This window comes from Pseudorca crassidens, chromosome 6, assembly GCF_039906515.1.
Source record: "Pseudorca crassidens isolate mPseCra1 chromosome 6, mPseCra1.hap1, whole genome shotgun sequence".
Taxonomy (NCBI): domain Eukaryota; kingdom Metazoa; phylum Chordata; class Mammalia; order Artiodactyla; family Delphinidae; genus Pseudorca; species Pseudorca crassidens.
In genome coordinates, this window is record NC_090301.1 from 50115681 (window position 1) to 50122820 (window position 7140).

Below are 7140 nucleotides of genomic sequence, written 5' to 3' on the forward strand. Positions count from 1 at the left end.
CCACCAACCCAAATCATTCTCTGACATCCAAATTTATATATCCAATTGTCTATGGGACATCTCCACTTGGATATCTCAAAGTCACTTCAAAATCAAATATAAAAAGCCAAACTTGTGGTCTTTAATGTAAAACCTGAATATTTATCTCAGAGAATGGCACCACCAGCTATCTAGCTTTTAAAGAATGAAATCTTGAAATGGTCTTTAAAACCCCCTTACAACAGCAATCCAATCTTGTGAATTCTACCTCCTAAATACCTTTCAAGTGCATCCAGTTCTTTCCACTTTTACTGCTTTAACCAAATCCCAGCTTTACCATCTGATACCTGGAATTAACTTCCTGGTTAGTCTTACTCCCCCTCCCTAATCCACGCCCCAAAGCACAGCTAGAGTTATCCTTTAAAAATAACATTCTGAGCAAACTGCTCTCCTGCTTAAAGTCTTTCCATTTCTTCCACTGCTCTAAAAGACCAAAATCCTGAAACTGCCCACAAGCCTTTGCTTGATCTGGACTAACCACTCAGTCTCATCTGACACCATCTCACATCCTCTTGTTCACCGCTCCAGCCTCTCAGCCTGCTTCTCATTACTCCAATGTGTCATGCTCTTTCCCACCCCTGCGTCTTTACATGTGTTCTTCCCTCAGTTCTGGAAGATCTTCAACAACCCACTCCCCCATGCTTAGTTAACTCCTACTTATCTTTCAGCACTGATCTCAAACGTCACTCAAAAGTCAGGAAAGTTTTCCCTTATAACTAGACAAGGTTATGATTTGAATTATATACTTCGGTAATTTTAAAATTATTATCTATCCCCCCCTGCTTGTAAGCTTCATGAAGTCAGGTACTTGGAGGTTTTTGTTAAGGTTTTTATTAAATAAAACTTTGTTATCTTGAGATGTTTGTAGATTCACAAGAAGTAAAAAATAATGCAGAGAGATGCTATATACCCCTTACCTGGCTTTCCCCAAATGGTACAATCTTGCCAAACTATATAGTACAATGTCACAACCAGGATACTGAATATTGATACATCAAGATACGGGATATTTCTATTTTCACAATGATCTCTCCTGTTGCCTTTTTATAACCACACCCACTTCCCCTCTGTCGCAATCACCTTCTTAATCCCTGACAACCACTAATCTGTTCTCCATTTCTATAATTTTGTAGATACATACGTAATACAACATATCAGAATGCTGTATTAATGGAATAGCACAATGTTAATATTTGGAGATTGGCTTTTTCACTCAGCATAATTTTCTGGAGTTCATCCAGGCTTTTGCAGGTATCAATAGTTCGTTCCTTTTTATTGCTGAGTAATAAATATTCCATGGTATGGATGCACCACAGTTTGGTTAAACACACCTCCATGGAAGAACATCTGGGTTGTTTCCAGTTTGGGATACTACAAATAAAACTGCTATTAATATCGATTCACAGGTTTTTGTATTAATATACATCATCTGTTTCCTGGGGAAAATGCCCAGGATTGCAGTTACTTGGTCATATGGTTGTTGAATGGTTACTTTTTAAAGAAACTGCCAAGCGGTTCTCCAGAGTGGCTGTACCATTTTAAAATCCTACCAGCAACATATAAGTGATTCAGTTTCTCCACATCCCTACCAACATTTGGTGTGGTCACAATTTTTCATTTTAACCATTCCAAGGACTTTCCCTGGTGGTGCAGTGGTTAAGAATACGCCTATCAATGGGACACAGGTTTGATCCCTGGTCTGGGAAGATCCCACATGCCACAGAGTATGTGCGCCACAACTACTGAGCCTGTGCTCTAGAGCCCGCGCACCACAACTACTGAAGGCCACGCATCCTAGAGCCCGTGCGCTGCGAATACTGAGCCCGTGTGCTGCAACTATGGAAGCCCCGCACTTAGAGCCCATGCTCCACAAGACAAGCCCCCAATTGCCACAACTAGAGAAAGGTCACACGCAGCAATGAACACCCAACACAGCCAAAAAATAATAAAATATAAAATAAAATAAGGTATGGAAACAATTTTCTAAAAACAAGCAAAAAAACCCCATTCCGATAGGTATGTAGTGATATCTGGTTGTGATTTTGACTTGCACTTCTCTGATGGCTAGTGATGTTGAACATCTTATCCTGTGCTTATTTGCCATATATGTATCCTTTTCTGTAAAATATCTCTTCATGTCTTTTGTCCATTTTCTAATTAAATGGATTTTTAACTGTTGAGTTTTGAGAGGTTTTTAATATGTTCTATATACTAGTCTTTTCTTTTGGATATGTGGTTTGCAAATATTTTCTTCCACTCTGTAGCTCATCTTTTCATCCTCTCAACAAGGGCTTTCATAGAGCAGAATTTTTAATTTTGATTAAGTCCAATTTATAAATTTTTCCTTTTATGGATCACGAGTTTGGTGTCAAGTCTAAGAACTTTTTGCCTAGACCTGGAGCACAAATATGTCCTCCTATTTTTTTCTAGACGTTTTATACTTTTACATTTAAGTGTATACTCCATTTTGAGTTAATTTTTGTTGAAGGTATGAGATTACATCAAGGTTTTTTTCTTTTTTTCTTTCCCTACAGAAATACAGATGTCCAATTGCTCCAGCAGCATTTGTTGAAAGGCTATCTTTCCTCCATTGAATTGCTTTTGAACTTGTGTTAAAAATTAGCGTGTTTGCATGAGTATAGTACTGGGTTCTCTATTCTGTTCCATTGATCAATGTGTCTATCTCTCTGCCAATATTACACAGTCTTGATCACTGTAGCTGTATAATGTCTTTTAGCTATGCCATAAATACTACTATAGCTAGTACTTTATATAAAGTATACTTTATTCTTCTTTTTCAAAATTGTTGTAGCTATTCTTGTTCTTTGCCTTTCAATATACATTTTAGAATAATCTTATCTATATCTATAAAAATTCTTGCTGGAATTTTGATAGGAATTGCATTAAACTTGTATATTAACTTGGGGACAATTGACATCTTTACTATGGTGAGTTTTCAATTCACGAAGAGAGTATATTTCTCCATTTATTTAGATCTTTGATTTCTTTCATCAGCATTCTATAGTTTTGGGCATATAAGTCCTATACATGTTTTGTTACATTTACAACTAAGTATTTCTCCTCTATCACCCTCCCTCTCTCTCTCTCTCCCCACCCTGGAGTGATTGTAACTAATATTGTATTTTTAATTTTGGTGACCAAGTGTTCATTGCTAGTATGTAGAAAAATAATTGACTTTACTATATGTATCTGGTATCCTGCAACCTTCCTGAACTCACTTGTTAATTATAGATTTTTGTAGATTCCTAGGAACTTTCTATGTAGACAATAGTGCTGTCTGCAAAAGGAACACTTTTATTTCTTCCTCTCTGATCTGTATACCTTTAATTTCCTCTTTTTGATTTGTTGCTCTGGCTAGAAATTGCAGCAATATGTTGAAGAAATAGTGAGAATGCACATCCTTGCCTTGCTACCAATCTTAGCAGGAAGGCATTTAGTCCTTCACCATTAAGTATAATGTTAGTCATAGGTTTTTTTTTTTATGGCTGCTCTTTATTAAGTTGGGGACATTTTCTCTTTTTCTTATTTTTCTGGGAGTATGGTAAATGGGTGTTAAATTTTGTCACAATTTACCATTTCAAATGAACTATAGAAACCTTTATGCCTTGGCTCAACATTTGAAAATCAATCAGTAAAGTCCACCATTTTATCAGGCAAAAGTAGCTATTACCCTCACCCATATATAATATAATTGTTTCTCTACATATATTTAGAAGCATATCAGATTTTGATATAATTTTGTCTTCGACCATGAAATATAATGTAGAAACTCAAGAGGAGAAGGAAAGTTTATTGTATTCACTCATATTTTTATCATATTCTTTTTTCCTGAGATTTCTTCTTTTATCATTTTGTTTCTGTTCAGAGAAATGATTTTAAGCCAATCTTTTAGGGTAGTTCAATTGGCCAAAAATTCTTAGTTTTCCTTCATCTGAGAATGTCTTGATTTTCTCCTAATTCCTAGAGGATGTTTTTGGTGGGTATGGGATTTGAGTTTGACAGTTTTTCTCTTTCAGCTTTTGAAAAATATGATGCCATGTCCTTCTGGCCTCCATGACTTATGAAGAGAAATCTGTTGTCATTCAAATTGCTTTTCTTTTATAGCGAAGGTGTTTTCTCTGTCTCCTTTCAAGGATTTTTCTTTGCCTTTAGTTGTCAGAAGATTAATTATGATGTGTCCTGGTGTGTATTTCTTTCAGTTTATCCTACTTGAGATCCATTCAAATAGTATGTATGTAGTACTAAGCATAACCCAATGGTCCTAAGAAGCCCAATATTTATTAAGAGTTTTGTTAAGAGCATTAGTTCTAAGTCTACTTTGGGTTGCGTTGTATGAAGTTCTATAAATTACAAGAGAAAATAAAATTCTAACACTAATAACAAAAAACTTTTTTGTTGTTTGGAATATCTGCATGTTCATTAACTATGAATTATATTATACAACTTAACACTTTATCATTTAAAGTAAAGATAATTCAAGGGACTATCCTATAGACTGGGGGAGGATTAGAATACTCCATGCTATAGACTGAGGGAAGACTGATACACCCTGTGCTATGGGCTAGGAGAGACCTCGTACACTCTGTGCTACAGAATCAGGAGAGGCTGGTACGTTCTGTGTTACAGGGGAAGACTAACACATCCTGTGCTATCAACATATATTTTACAAAAGCAGAGAAGTTTCCGAAGTATGTACAGAATGACTAAAAGGTTTTTCCTGACCAATTTAGAATAACAAAATAATATTATTAGTATAGCACTATACAGTTTTAGAAAACACATTTTCATACAGCTCAGTTGTAGAGCCATTGATTAGGAGAGATGATATCAAGTTAACAGATAATATGGGCTTCCCTAGTAGCGCAGTGGTTGAGAGTCCGCCTGCCGATGCAGCGTACACGGGTTCGTGCCCCGGTCCGGGAAGATCCCACATGCCGTGGAGCGGCTGGGCCCGTGAGCCATGGCCGCTGAGCCTGCGCGTCCGTAGCCTGTGCTCTGCAACGGGAGAGGCCACAACAGTGAGAGGCCCGCGTACCGCAAAAAAAAAAAAAAAAAAAAGTTAACAGATAATAAAAGACAATGACTTTAATTGCTCCAGGTTCCTCTGACCAAAGTATTGCAATGGGAAGACCAATCATTGACCGGTCTGAGTGGAGTTGAGCCTCAACTTGACCATGAATTTGCAATGTCAAGGAGCCATACACTTGTGGCATTTGGCCAGCTTGTTGTATTATTTGTGAACAAGGTCAACGGCTGTCCATCCTTGCTGAATGGAAAGAGATCACAGAATTGAATTCTAGTGATTTCCCAATTTCTTAACCCTACTGAAAAGGAAATTTACTTCTTAAGTAAAGTTTCAATGAATGCTTCTTTTGTCTGGAATTAATGAGAATTGTAGAATATATTAGTACTTACTGAAAAAAAAGAGAGTCTTCTTGAAATACAAATAAGTGCTTAACCTATTCCAAGGATATGGACTATATAGTGAGATAATTTTATTTCTAAGCTACTCATCATTTGGAAATGTACATCAACTTTTTATTTAAATCAAGTGCCCACTACTAAGCTAGGTGCTATCACTGTAACTTCTTCAATATTTGCAACTTAATCCTATTGTAATAATAATTGCAACAACTTTCAAAGAAACAAAAAAGTTTATAAACATTCAATTGCTAATTCTTTCAACTTTCTTGTGAGGACAGTTAACAGTTTACCCATACAGATACGGTCATCCAAGGACCCTATATCTTGACAGAACAGAAAAGAGTATCAATTATTTCCTTAAATATCAGCTTGATTAATATTTTTAAAGTATAAAGGTCTTTTGGGACTTCCCTGGTGGTCCAGTGGTTAAGACTCTGTGCTTCCAATGCAGGGGGCACAGGTTCTATCCCTGGTTGGGGAACTAAGATCCCACATGCCGCGTGGTGCGGCCAAAAAGAAAAAAAAGAAGAAAGGTCTTTTGAAAATCACTTATAAAAGGAATGTGTGTGTGTGTGTGTGTGTGTGTGTGTGTGTGTGTGTGTGTGTGTAGCTTGATGAAAACCAAAAAAAATAGGCTGCACGTTGGGGAAGGACGTTTTTAAAATATGATTTTAGGACTCTGTCTTATAACAAAAGGAATACACAATTGGTATCTGTAGACAACATTTTTTCTAGTGATTTCTAGGAAATTGTTTTCTTTAAACTTTGGGATTTATTGTTAATGTTATCATTGTAGGTAGATGCTAGTGAGGAGGAGTTTTTGTACTTCTTCTTACAGCTGCTATTTACTTCAGTAGGACCAGGAGCAGTCGTGTTGGGAGATCCTTAGAAAACTCTGCCCTTGGTCATTTGCCCATCTCTCCTAAGAAAGACCTCCGTGGTTCAGACATTTTAAAACGGGGGAAAATCTAACCAGCATAAGACTGAGAGAGCAATGCAGATATGTCTGGTTATTACACGGTGGTGTTACTTTGAATGCAAGATCCATGGGGGCAGGGATTTTGGACTGTTTTGCTTATCATCATATCCCCAGCACCTAGCACAGTGTCTGACATGTAGTAGATGATCAATAAATAGTTGTTGCATATTTGTGACCACCTAGAGGTGTGGGATAGGGAGGGTGGGAGGGAGAAGCAAGAGGGAGGAGATATGGGGATGTATGTATATGTATAGCTGATTCACTTTGTTATACAGCAGAAACTAACACACCATTGTAAAGCAGTTATACTCCAATAAAGATGCTAAAAAAAAAATAGTTATTGCATAAAAAAGTAGAGTCTTCAGGGGAGCCCCTGAGCGTGAAAAAAAGTTCTTTTTATGCATTGAAGAAATACTGAGAAAAACTGCTAATGATATTCCCAAAGCAAGATCAGTCATATTTAAGACATGCTGTTAGAGTGTCATAAAACTGAAGATAGGCAATTATTATACCAGATTTTTTAAAGGGGAAAGGGAGAATGCTATAAATTATACACAGCAAGCTGTATGCCAATCCTGGGGAAGATATAGGGAACTTTTTGTTTGTGAGCACTTATAAAAGCTTGCATTTGCTTTTATAAGAGGTAAATATAAACAAATCTCTAGTGATGAGACATT